We start from the raw sequence: 14,526 nt of genomic DNA on the forward strand, positions 1-14,526 counted from the left end.
CCACAGGGAATCTTTTTAAACAAAGCTTAACGCTATATTAGTTTACTTTTATAAAAATACAAATATATATATATATAAGTAATATTATTATTATAAAGGGGGGTTTTTACCGTTTAATGACCGGTTTGTCGATTTTAAAACTTTAGTCGCAGTTAAAACCAAATGTAAAATATTAAAAATAAATACAAGACTTAAATTAAAGCGTAAAGTAAATAACGATAATGAAATTGCGATTAATAAAAATGCGATAAAATAAACTTGCGATAATTAAAAAGTACGATAATTAAAAGTGCAATTAAATACAATAACAATAAAAATGCGATAATTAGAAGTGCAATTAAATATAAAATAAAGGAAATTAAATATGAAATAAAAGAATTATGCTTATTTAAACTTCCGTAATCATGATGTTTGACGTGTTGATTTTAGTTTTATGCCCATGGGTTAATTGTCCTTTGTCCTGGATTATTTAATATGTCCGTCTGGTTTTTGTCCATAACAGTCCATCAGTCATAAATATAAAGTGCGAGTGTCCTCGTCAAATTATCCTTATACTCGAAGTTAAATATTCCAACTAATTGGGGACTTAAACTGTAACAAGATTTTAATACTTTGTTTAATAATTACACCAGGATGTCGACTGAGTGTAATCCAAGATTTTAATATTTTGTTATCAATTATACCAAGTGTCCTTGTACATAATTTCACCCCTGTTTTAATTATTCTAGTGGCTATTAATCCATTCCCGTGTCCGATTAAATGAACGATTATTCGTACATATAAATACCCCGCCCATCGTGTCCGATCGAGTGTATATGGTAATTTATAGGGACGTCTAATTGTAAATCTTTAAATTGTGGTGCACCAAAGCTCGATTTTTATAGGCATGTGGGCTGGAACTGGGGCTCATGCGATCGCATGGATTTATGCCTTCCAGGCCATGCGATCGCATGGCCAGCTGGGGAGGCTCACATTTGGTTGTTTTCTTCTGCGATGGTTTTATAAATAAATATAATATATTAAATAATTATAAGAATTATTTAAATATTATATTATATTTATGTGCATAGTTGACTTGTAATTTTTAGTCCGTTGCGTCGAGCGTTGAGAGTTGACTCTGGCCCCGGTTCTAGATTTTTGAACGTCCTTGCGTACAATTTAATATCTTGTACTTTGCGTTTTGAATCTTGTACTCTTGTAATTTCGAGACGTTTCTTATCAATAATTGGAACCTCTTGGATTGTATTTTTTACTTTTGAGCTTTTTGGTCATTTGCGTCTTCAATTCGTCGAATCTGTCTTTTGTCTTCACCTTTTATTATTTAAGCGAATATCACTTGTAAATAGGACAATTGTAACTAAAAGCTTGTCTTTCTTGAGGAATAATGCTATGAAATATATGTTTGTTTTTAGCATTATCAAATATTCCCACACTTAAGCGTTGCTTGTCCTCAAGCAATATCGTCTTGAAATACTAGAATCACTTCTTTATTCTTCACACTTTGTACATCAGTGATTTCTATACGGCGGTATAAACAATGGTAGTAACGATATGGTTTACAGTCCCACATGACTATAAAAATTTAGATCCATTAAGGAAATTGGATCTTTATGAAAACATTTGATTTTTTTGAAAATTAAATCTAGTTTTTTTTTATTACCCTAGATAAGTTTTCCGGAATAACCCTTCACCGGTGTTTGCAAAATATTTTTGTGGGCTTGGTGGGTTTCAGATTTGAAAATTTTAGCTCAAAATTTATGATTTTGTGTCACCCACTTGCTAACCTTGTATTAGGAAAGCAACACGTCCAGTATACTTGCTCCGTATATTACATTTCGGTAAACTACCGTCCGGTTGTAAAGGAAAGCGTTGAACAAGCAACTGTTAAGGCAATGTCCCCTGACATGCTCTTAATTATGGTCTATAACGTGTCGGACGCAATTACTATCCTTGGTAGGAGCAATAGTAAAGCTCACCCTTATAATTTTTCGGTCTGGCACAAGGTCCTGTCTTTGACCATGCTATGCAACCACCGTTCTTACGGTTGACACCCGATTTAGTTCAGGTGACCTAATGAATTCCAGGTGAATTCCTAGGATTTTACGTTCAATGGTAATGAACGCATTGAAAATAGGGTTTTCAGAAAACAAATCGGTTTGTAATTTTGATCAAAATATTTTCTCGTTCAAGCTCGAGTTTAGATATCATTGAATTCCATGAGTTTGTAATTCTCAATCTTTAAGGTCAATCTCTAGGATTGAGTAATATCAGTCTTAAAAGCTGATTTTTAATCTTTAAGGAGATTATCCTTTATGGGGATCTGATTCATTAGTCTTATTCAGCTAATTTGCATGGTGCCCCCCCATTGTACGAGATAAATCCTTCTCATGGTTAGGATAAATCTGACCACTTGGCGACCCTGTTTAATGCTGAGGTCCGTGGATTTCCTGCTGATTTTAGTGATGACTTTTCTAGATTTTTCGTCAACCTACAGCTGGTCTGGACGACAACTTCATGACCTAAATCAAGAAGCGCGTGTCTTTTTCGGAAGACTTTACTTCCTTTTAATGATGGAATTGATTCATCGTGTAGATCCATCTTTCTTACAGTAAATCAGGTAAAACTTTTTAGTTTAGTCCAAAGCAAAAGTATTTTCAGTTATTTGTACAAAAATATGTGATATATGTTTAAGATAACTTGGTAAATTTTCCCACACTTGGCTTTTATTTTCCTTTTTATCGTCCTCTATTCCATTTTAAATGAATTTTAACATTTTGGTTTGTTTCTCAATTTATGTCCTTTTCGAGGTAACAATAATTTCGGTGTTAAAACCTAGTTTTATCGTTCATAAATATGTATAAACATGATTTTGAGTTCATTTAATTGAAAATTTTGAAAAATTTTACTAGAATTGGGTAGTCAGTATATAAGACTAGGGCTGTTCTTTATTATCAGAGAGCACTAGATTCTAATACAACTACTACGTTACTAGTATTTTTAATGGTAACCAAGTGTATAAAGATAAAAATTTTAAAAATCCGAAAGAATTTATCCCCTTCCCACACTTAAGATCTTGCAATGCCCTCATTTGCAAGAATTCAGTACAATTTAAATTATTGAGGGTGATAAGCGTAGAAATGATTAAATTTTACCAAAGTTTCCAAACATATTGGCGTTTGTTTGCTGAATGATAAATGGTGCATATCATTTGTTCATTTCGTCTGTTGTTACATCACATTTATTTGTCATCTTGTCGTCAAAATTAGTAGCTTTTGCTGAACTTAATGCCAGTCTTTGAAAATGCACTGGTTTACCCTGTTTTGTACAATCGACAATATACATACATACAAAAATAATCATGCATGGCAATTTGAAATGGGACTTAATATCCCACTTTCAAATTCTAAATATGAAATATTAGTACACAATAATAATAAAATAATAAAAATTACACAAATATATCCAATAACATAAGTTTAAACATGAAAAAGTCAAAAGATAAAAACATAAAAATAACCAAATGGAACTAAATCAGTCTGGATAGGGGTTCCAGTTCATCTCATCGGGTGGGTTCCATTGTTGGTTATAGGTGTTCTGATAGGCTTGGTTATAGTCATACCGGTTAAAGGGTGGTCGGATATCGGGGCTATGTGGCAGAAAATGAGCAGGTCGAGTAGGTACATAGTTATTTGGTACCTGATATGATAGCTGGCTCATGATTTGGTGCTGATGAACTAACCAGCTATCGTGTTGGCGTCGCCTATAATCCTCGTATACTCGTTCGGAGTTCCACTGCTCATACATACTATGTCTGGCCGCGTTCGTCATTGCTTCCTCATCTATACGAACGTGGACGTCAAGAATAGCATCTCGAAAGACATCCCTAAATGTCTTCCGCCTCCTCCATTTCCTCGTCTGAGCCTCTCTCTACCTGAGGATGAGATCCCTCATAGGGTACTGCCTGGTTACGTCTACTTTTCAATACCTTAGCACCCACATAAACTTTCAATCCTAAGGGCTCAACCTGTTCTCTACAAATCTGTAATGGACCCCCTTGGTTCCTATCAACACCTAAATACTCTCCAATGAGAGTAACAAAAATACCTCCTCCTATTATACTCCCGTCCTGCATTTCCTCTACCATTTTAGATAAATAAAAAGCAACACAGTAAGGGATATTGACAAAGCTTCTAGGATCCCGAATACACTTTAGGTAGAATAAATCATATAAGGTAATTTTTTCTTTATTATGACCTCTGTGTGTAATCGAGTTAGCCAAAAATCTATGAATAATACGAAGCTCGGCTCTGTCAATATGTGTATAGGAGTGTCCTCCTGCTCATGTAAAAACATCAAAATGTGACATACGCCTTCAAATGGCGTCAGCGTCAAAGTTACTATCTACCCGTTCACCATAATGAATCAAGTTTGTACAATCGGGTAATAGCAACTCACCAGGAGTATATATCTGTAAGGCCCTGGCCATTTCCAGCAAGGACATTCTGTACATCCTACCGCCAAGGATAAACCTAAGAAATCTTCTATCATCTATTCTAACTATATTTGTATCAAGTGATACAGTACTCATCAACTCAACACACCATTCCTTATATACAGGTCTACGAATGGTGAAAAGACGTTCCCAATCTGTAAAAGAAGAACTGCCATACCTTTGAACTAAAAGCTGTCTAACACGGTCAGCTAGATGGACCGTTTCCAAAGGGGCCCAATCGATTACCCTTGGCACCTCTACATTTTTTGTTACCAATTTGAATTTGTTCCTTTGATATGTCTCGTAATCTCTCCATCTTCTACCAAATCTCAGATTAGGATGTAGAGTGTGCTCAGGAATCGTTAGGAATTCTACTGGCGGCCTCATTGGGAATACTATGAATTCATCAACAAACTGTACCGGATCATAATAAGGTATGTGCTGATCAGGCTGTTGTTGTTGTTGTTCCTGTTGTGGTTCTTGTTCGTGTTGCATTTCTGGTTTTGGTTCTGGTGCTGGTGCTGGTCGTCTAGATGATGATGCTCCTGAACCTCCAGTATCGGCTCTCTGTAAAACACATTAAACACAAAATTTGTGCAACCAAATATGCATTAGTGTTAGCAAAATAACAACTTAAAACAATCACTATAACATGTTAAATCAAAATTAAACTTATACACATTTTCACAATTTTTCACAATTCTACACTTTTCAAATAAGCACGTATGAAAATGTATACAAAATTCATAAGCATTTAACTCAAATAACATGTCAAAATATTCATTACTAATAATTAAACAAGTCTCAAATGGCAAATATATCAAATTAATCAAGTTCATGAATTTTGGACTTAAAAAGTCCACTTTAATCTCCAAAAATCATGTTTAGGATCATTGTTTGGATCATTTAACTATCTAAACATGTTACACTACTCAATTTAGCAATAATTCATGACAAAAATCGGCCATAACCTGTTTATATCAAAAAGCCCCAAATTGCTCAAGAACACAAACCCTAGATTTCTAAAAATTTTGAAGTTTTTGGCTTCAAATCATGTTAAATAGCATCAATCTAGGTTATACATGCATAAAATACTAACAATTTAACACTAATTACACTAGAAATTAACAAAATTGCATTAGGTAAAAAAATTGGTAATTATCACAAAAACTAGGAATTTATAGAGTTTAGGGGTGTAATTTTTACCAATTTGCTGAAGAATGAGAATCTAGGCATGATTAGAGCAAGAAAAATGACGAATTACGGTGAATTTTGGGGAAATTTGGTGAAGATTTGAGAGTTTTTTCGGGTGTATGTGTGTGTTTTGTGTGAAGAACAGACCCGCTGGACTTCTTGTATCTGGCCTGGATTTCAGCTCCATGCGATCGCATGGAGTTGAAGTGTAAAACCCATGCGATCGCATGGGGTCCGGGTACAGTGTTTTCAGCTTTTTTTTTTTTTTTATAAAACCTTATACTTTATAAAACTTATAATTAATTAAATTTTAAAAATTTTGTTTTCCTTTAGAAGCGAGGGCGTTTCGGATCGTTGTCCTAGTCTGTCCCTCGACAAAATTTTAAAATTTGTCAAATCAAAGCGCGGTTTTTAAAAGTAAAGATTTTTGGGTTTTTTTTAATGTTTTTGGCATACTTTAATTCAATAAGATTAAAAATAATGATAATAAAAGTTCTCGTCCCTCCCTCGAGTAAAGCAATTTCGGTTCAAAGACCTAGTCTTCAACTTACGACGAATTTTAAAAATCATATTTTTAACTTAATGAGATAAAGTAAATTTTTGTTTTTAAATTCACACAACTTAAATATAAAATTCAAAATTAATATTAAAAATTCACACCAAACTTAAAATTTGAAATGCATAAAATTAAAAATTCATATTTTAAAAATTAAAAATTCACACCAAACTTAATTTAAAAATTCATATTATAAATTCACACCAAACTTATATTAATTTTTTTCAAATATTTACAATTTTAAATATATTGATTTTACAAAGTTTACAATATTAATTTAAGATTTATATATTAATTTTAAAAACATGGTAAAAATAAAATTAAAAATCTTTTTGGCTTTTTATCCCACTTTAATCAATCAAATATTATCAAAAATATACGCCCCTCTTTTTGGTAAAGTAATTTCGGTTCCAAGACCTAATTTAACTCATGACGAATTTTTGAAATATTTTGGGTTGATTGATTAAAGATATTTATACCTTAAGAATAAACGTTAAATTTCGCAGTGATGTAATAAATTTTTTTGAATGATATCAATAATTTCGGTCGCCAAACCTAATTTTATTTAATACCAATTTAATACTTTTTAGCGAACAAATTAGCGTTTATTATCAAAAGGTTAAAAATAAAAAAAATAAATAAAAATAAAAAATAAAAACTGTACAGACTTACCTGTGAGATAGTATTCTTAGTTATATGATCTATCCCATTCATGAGATAGTCGGTTTAATTGGTTTTTCATAGCTACATAGGCGTAACCTCGAGCATTTAGTGTTTTTTCTTCTAAACATATGAACGGTCCGTCTCTGCATAAAGTAACAAATTCGGTGTTTGAATAGGTTTGATTATTTGAACATTTACCTCCATGTGACCATTTTCCGCATTTGTGACATCTTTCTAGGTGTCGTGCTCTTCTTTTCGCTGCGGATTTTGATTTTCCTTTACCAAATTGTAACTTATTATCTTCGCATCTGGATTCTTTTCTAACTCCGTCCAATCTTTCTCTAATTACTGATACTATTTCACTCAGTAGTGTGTCATTATTACATTTAGTGATCAAAGCGTGTAGCATTAGACCATGGTTTAGTTCACAGGCAGTCTTCATTTCCTAAAAAAATAAAAATTCAGAATGGGGGGAGAAGACTAGTTCTTTAGGGTCTGCTAGGGAAAGACCATTCGGGTTCCATTTTCGAGAACTACACGAAAACAGACAATCTAACTCTAACAGAAATACATATTATCCTTTAAAGACTTGATTCTCCCCACACTTAGTTAGCTGTGGTGTCGAAATTGTGATTAACTTCGTTGTCGACTTCCATCGGACTATCTATGTAGTGTTTAACTCTGTGACCATTAACTTTAAATTCAATCCCATTTGAATTTATTAATTCTATCGTTCCGTATGGGAAAACTCTTTTGACTATGAATGGTCCAGACCATCTTGATTTCAATTTTCCAGAAAATAGCTTGAATCATGAATTGAAAAGAAGAACTTTGTCTCCCTCTTTAAATTCTTTTGAACTTCTGATTCTTTTATCATGCCATTTCTTCGTTCTTTCCTTATAGATTAGCGAATTATCATGTGCTTCATGTCTTAATTCTTCTAATTCGTTTAGTTGACTTAATCGTAGACGTCCGGCTTCATGTAAATCAAGATTACATGTCTTCAAAGCCCAAAATGCTTTGTGTTCAATTTCTACTGGAAGATGACATGCTTTTCCATAAACAAGTCTAAAAGGTGTGGTTCCAATTGGAGTTTTGTAGGCTATTCTAAAAGCCCAGAGTGCATCCTCCAATTTAATGGACCATTCCTTCGAATTTGATCCTACGGTTTTCTCTAGAATACGTTTTAAAGCTCGGTTGGTATTTTCAACTTGTCCACTTATTTGTGGATGATATGCGGTGAAGATTTTATGAGTTACTCCATATCTTTTAAGAACTTTCTCAAGTTGATTATTACAGAAATGAGTACCCCGATCACTTATTAAAGCTTTCGGTGTTCCAAACCTTGCAAAAAGACGTTTTAAAAAGTTGACTACAACTCGTGCATCGTTAGTTGGGAGAGCTTGTGCTTCCGCCCATTTAGATACATAATCAATGGCTACGAGAATATAGAGATTATTATGAGATTTTGGAAATGGACCCATAAAGTCAATACCCCAAATGTCAAATACTTCACATACTTGGATGACATTTTGTGGCATTTCATCACGTTGACTTATTTTTCCGGCCCTTTGACAAGCATCACAGGATTTGCAAAGAAGGTGTGCGTCTTTGTAAATTGTAGGCCAATAGAATCCAGCATCATAAACTTTTCTTGCTGTTAGTTGAGGCCCATAATGCCCTCCTGTTGGTCCTGTGTGACAATGATTTAAAATTTTACTAGCTTCATCTCCAAATACACATCGGCGTATTATTCCATCGGGACAACTTTTAAACAAATGTGGATCTTCCCAAAAATAGTGTTTTATATCACTGAAGAATTTCTTTCGTCTTTGGTACGATAATCCTTTTTCAAGGAATCCACATACTAAATAGTTTGCATAGTCTGCAAACCATGGAATTTCTTTATAATCTATCTTCAATAGATATTCATCAGGAAAGTTGTCTTGTATGGCCGATTCATTTAGAACTTCTAATTCAGGATTTTCAAGACGAGAAAGATGATCAGCGGCGAGATTTTCTGCTCCTCTTTTATCTCGGATTTCAATATCAAACTCTTGTAAGAGTAAGATCCAACGGATTAATCTTGGTTTAGCATCTTGTTTTGAAAATAGGTATCTAAGAGCAGAATGGTCGGTATAGACCACCGTTTTTGCTAGAACGAGATATGATCGAAATTTGTCAAAAGCAAAGACAATTGCAAGGAGTTCTTTTTCAGTAGTTGTATAGTTCGTTTATGCTCCTTGTAACGTCTTACTAGCATAATATATAGGTTGAAATCGTTTTTCAATCCTTTGTCCTAAAACGGCTCCCATTGCAAAATCACTTGCATCGCACATTAGTTCAAATGGTAGATTCCAATTTGGTGTTATCATGATCGGTGCATTAGTGAGTTTCTCTTTAAGAATATTAAAAGATTTGATACATTCATCTGAAAAGATGAATGGAGCATCCTTTTCTAGGAGTTTATTCATAGGAGTGGCAATTTTAGAAAAATCTTTTATGAAACGTCAGTAAAAACCGGCATGCCCTAGAAAACTCCTAACTCCTCTAACATTGGTGGGATGTGGAAGTTTAGCAATTACATCTACTTTAGCTCTATCCACTTCAATTCCTTCTTTTAAAATTTTATGACCAAGAACGATGCCTTCTTTAACCATGAAATGACATTTCTCCCAATTAAGTACTAGATTTGATTGTTCGCATTTAATAAGCATTCGTTCCAGATTAACTAGACATGTTTCAAATGTATCACCGAAGACTGAAAAGTCATCCATGAAAACTTCCATGCATTCTTCTATCATGTCATGAAAAATCGCCATCATACACCTTTGAAAGGTTGCAGGGGCGTTACAAAGTCCAAATGGCATGCGTTTGTAAGCAAAAGTACCATAAGGGCACGTGAATGTGGTTTTCTCTTGATCTTCGGGTGCTATTGGAATTTGAAAATATCCGGAAAATCCATCTAGAAAACAATAGTAACTATTTCCGGCTAATCTTTCCAACATTTGGTCAATGACAGGTAAGGGAAAGTGATCTTTTCTGGTGGCGTCATTTAATTTTCTATAATCAATACACACACGCCATCCTGTTATAGTCCTAGTAGGAATAAGCTCATTTTTCTCATTTGTAATGACAGTCATGCCACCCTTCTTAGGCACGCATTGAACTGGGCTTACCCATGGACTATCAGAAATTGGATATATCAAACCTGCATCTAGCAGTTTAATAATCTCTTTCTTAACTACATCTTGCATATTAGGATTCAGTCTTCGTTGGCGTTGCACATACATTTTATGACCTTCTTCCATAAGGATTTTATGTGTGCAATACGAAGGACTTATTCCTTTAATATCATGAATCTTCCATGCAATGGCTGGTTTATGAGCTTTCAACACAGAAATGAGTTGTGATTTCTCATTTTCAGTAAGAGAAGACGATATTATTACAGGTAATTCAGATTCACCATGTAAATAAGCGTATTCCAAATGGTTTGGAAGTGGCTTTAACTCTAATTTCGGAGGTTCTTCTATCGATGATTTGTATCGATATCTGTCTTCTTCTTTTAGCATTTGAATTTCTTCTGTTGTTGGTTCATATCCATTAGCTATAAGTGTAGCTAACATTTCAGCTTCATCAATTGGTTCATTACCTTCTCCTAAAGAACATTCTCCTGTTCCTTGTAATTCTGAAAATTCTTCTAATAATTCTGCATGTGCATCTATAGTTTGAATATAATAACATGTATCATCTGCAGATTGCAGTTGTTGCATTGCTCTATCAACTGAAAAGGTAACACTCTCATCCTCTATACTTAGGGTCAATTTCTTACCGAACACGTCTATCATTGCTTTAGCCATGTTTAAGAATGGTCTTCCTAATATGAGAGGAACTTGAGAATCTTCTTCCATGTCCAGAACAACAAAATCTACTGGAAATACTAAAGTACCAACTTTAACTAGCATGTTCTCTATTATCCCTCTAGGATATTTTATTGATCTATCGGCTAGTTGTATGCTTATTCTGGTTGGTTTCAATTCTCCAAGGTCTAGTTTAGCGTATAGTGAATACGGCATTAGATTTATACTAGCACCTAAGTCTGTCAATGCTTCTATTGAACTAAGACTACCCAGAAAACATGGAATTGTGAAACTTCCTGGATCAGATAATTTTTCTGGTATCTTATTCAACAGCACTGCTGAACAATTAGCATTCATAGTAACAGCCGAGAGTTCTTCCATTTTCTTTCTATTTGAGATTAGATCTTTCAAGAATTTAGCATATCTAGGCATTCCTGAAATCACATCAATGAAAGGAAGATTTACATTTATCTGTTTAAACATATTCAAGAATTTGGATTGCTCGGCTTCAAGTTTCTCTTTCTTCATTTTACTCGGGTAAGGAAGTGGTGGTTGGTATGGTTTAACATAAGGTTTAGCCTTAACTGTGTTATCTTCATTAACCTTTTCAACTACCGGTTCTTTTTCCTTATCTTGATCAGGTTGTGGTTCTTGTGGAGTAGGAATAGCTTCATCAGAAGTTACAGGTATTTCAGGTAGTTTAAGTGTTGTACCACTTCTTGTGGTAATGGCTTTAGCTGTTTCATTCCGGGGGTTAGCATTTGTATCACTAGGTAGACTTCCCGGTTTTCTTTCACCTATTAACCTTGCTAGGTTACTTACTTCTTGTTCCAGATTTTGAATAGAAGCTTGTTGATTTCTAAATGCTTGAGCATTTTGTTCATTGGTTTGTTTTTGAGATGTGAAGAACTGCATTTGAGTTTCAACTAGCTTCGTCATCATGTCTTCTAAATTCGGCTTTTTATCATCGGTTTGTTGTGGTGGTTTGTTTTGAAAATTAGGTCTTTGCTGGTTGTAAGTATTATTGGATACTTGTTGATTGCTAGGACCTTGTTGGTTGTTGTATGGAATATTTCTGTTATAATTCTGGTTTTGATTGTAAATTGGTCTTGGCGGTTGATAATTATTCTGATAATTATTTCCAGGCCTTTGGTTTATGTATGAAATATTCTCTCTTTGTTCCATTGTTAATTCAATACTGAGACAATCTTTTGTCAAATGTGGTCCTCCGCACTGCTCACAACTAATTCGTATTGAGTGAATATCTTTAGTCATCTTTTCCATTCGTCTCTCGACAGCATCTATCTTTGCGGAAATGGAATCTAAGTCATGGCTAGAATCGGCTCTAGCTGCTTTAGATGATCTAACGATATCTTTTTCTTGGTGCCACTCATGTGAGTGGGAAGCAGTGTTATCAATAATTTTGTAAGCATCAGTTTTGGTTTTCTTCATAATAGAACCACCAGCTGCTATATCTATGTCTTTCCTTGTAGTGATGTCGCATCCTTGGTAGAATATTTGTACTATTTGACAGGTGTCTAAACCATGTTGCGGACATCCTCTTAATAACTTTCCATATCTTGTCCACGCCTCATATAGAGTTTCATTTGGCTTCTGTGTAAACGTAACAATTTCTGCTTGAAGTCTTACGGCTTTAGATGCAGGAAAGAATTGTTTAAGAAATTTTCAACTAAAACGTCCCATGTATCAATCGCCCCTTCAGGTAACGATTCCAACCAATCTTTGGCTTCTCCCTTTAAAGTCCAGGGAAATAACATGAGATATATCTGTTCATCCTCCACTTCTCGGATTTTAAATAGTGTGCAGATCCTATTAAAGGTACGTAGATGTTCATTTGGATCTTCCTTCGGCGCACCACTAAATTGGCATTGTTTAGTCACCATGTGTAGAATTTGTCCTTTGATTTCATAATCTGGCGCATTAATGTCTGGATGAGTAATTGCGTGACCTTGGCCAGTGCGTTTAGCTCTCATTCGATCTTCCATACTTAAAGGTTCCAGATTCTCCATAATTGAATTTGTTGAATCGGAATGACTAGAGGATTCTGATTTAATGGTTCGTTCCTCAACAATCTCTGTTTGAATGATTGGTGGTTCCGGAGGAAAGTTTAGTGGTTCAGGATCTACGAATCGTTCCTGAATATTCTCCGGATTCTCAATTGTGAGGTCGGGTTCAAAAAATGGATTATCGGAAATTTGAACTGAAGTACTTGGTCGACTGGATGACGATTCTAAAGAAAAATCAACGGCGGTAATATTTGCTAAATGTCTTGATCTAGTTACAGGTGGTGATCGTACAAAAGGTGGTGAACGTCTTGCTCGGTGCATTCACTGAATATCCTATTAGTTTTTAAAAGGAAAGAAAAATTATAATAAGTTATCCAATCAATAGACTTTTCTGATTTTGCCCACGTTTCGAATAGCCAAAAGATGCAGCAGAGGGGCAGGATTCGTTTGGTCTCAATATAATTGAGGACTGTTTGGTTCCAATAACCCGGTCCACGTACAAATCCAACTATTACTACGAACCAGAAAATTTTGATGTCTATCAATTTAACCACTTAAAATAAATTTTCGTAATTTTAAGAAATTTAGATAAGAAGTAGAATAAAAATCTATGTCCTAAAAACTAGAATAGCGAGAAATAAGAAAGAAAAAGAGTTCGTCGGAAAAAGATCGAAAAAAAAAGAAAAATAAAAAAGAAAGATAAAAGGCGACGGAATAATAAAAGAAACTTATAAAACTTAAAAATACTTGACTAACCTAACCTTATTACTACAACTAATTTAAAATTATAATCGCAAATTGAGATTACTAATTGGAATGATAATTGATACATAGGTAAAAGTCGTCTAAAAATATTAAAGCTTACACGAAAAACTATATCCCAAATGGAAATAACTTAAAAAGAAACTAAAACTTAAAAAGGCATCACAAAATTCTAAAGTACCTAAATCTTAGTCTAAAGAAAAAGCACTTAAGGAATTCTACGGCAAAGCCTAAAAATTTAGAAGTAAAAATAACTATGGCAAAAACTAAGTTTAAAACTAAATATGAGCGAAAAATACAAAAGTTACGCTAAAACTATTAAAAAGGGACAAAATATAAAAATATACAAAAAGTTGTAAAAAGTACAATTTTTATAAAAATATTATTTTTATATTATTTATTTAATAAAACTATTAATTTTACAATTTAATTAAACTAATTAAACTAAATAATACAAACTAATAATAAAAACTAAATTAATATATATAATATATAACCCTAATTAGGGTTTAAATATAATAATAATAATTATTCGTAATTAATTCAGGCTGCAGTCTGGCGTGTCAGATGGGCTCATGCGATCGCATGAGTCCTAAACTATCCGGCCATGCGATCGCATGGGCTAGGGTTTCGGGCCACAGAGTGGGCTGCTACAGTACCGGACTCTAATTTTTTTTTTTTTGTAAAATATAAAATATATTTATTAATTAAATAAAACTTATATTTTTACAAACTAAAAGAAATAGAAATAAAGAAACTTTATAAAACTTAAATATTTACCAAACTCTAAATAAAAAATATTTATATTTATATTTTTCTTTTTATATTTTCGAATATTTAAAACGTATTTTTATAAAAACGAATTATAATAAAAGTAAACTAAAATCTTTTTTTTTTTTATATTAGCGTTGCGCTTCCGGGGTTTAAGAGTTCCCCGGCAGCGGCGCCAAAAATAACTTGATGTCTCGCGAG

This window comes from Rutidosis leptorrhynchoides, chromosome 2, assembly GCF_046630445.1.
Source record: "Rutidosis leptorrhynchoides isolate AG116_Rl617_1_P2 chromosome 2, CSIRO_AGI_Rlap_v1, whole genome shotgun sequence".
Lineage (NCBI taxonomy): Eukaryota > Viridiplantae > Streptophyta > Magnoliopsida > Asterales > Asteraceae > Rutidosis > Rutidosis leptorrhynchoides.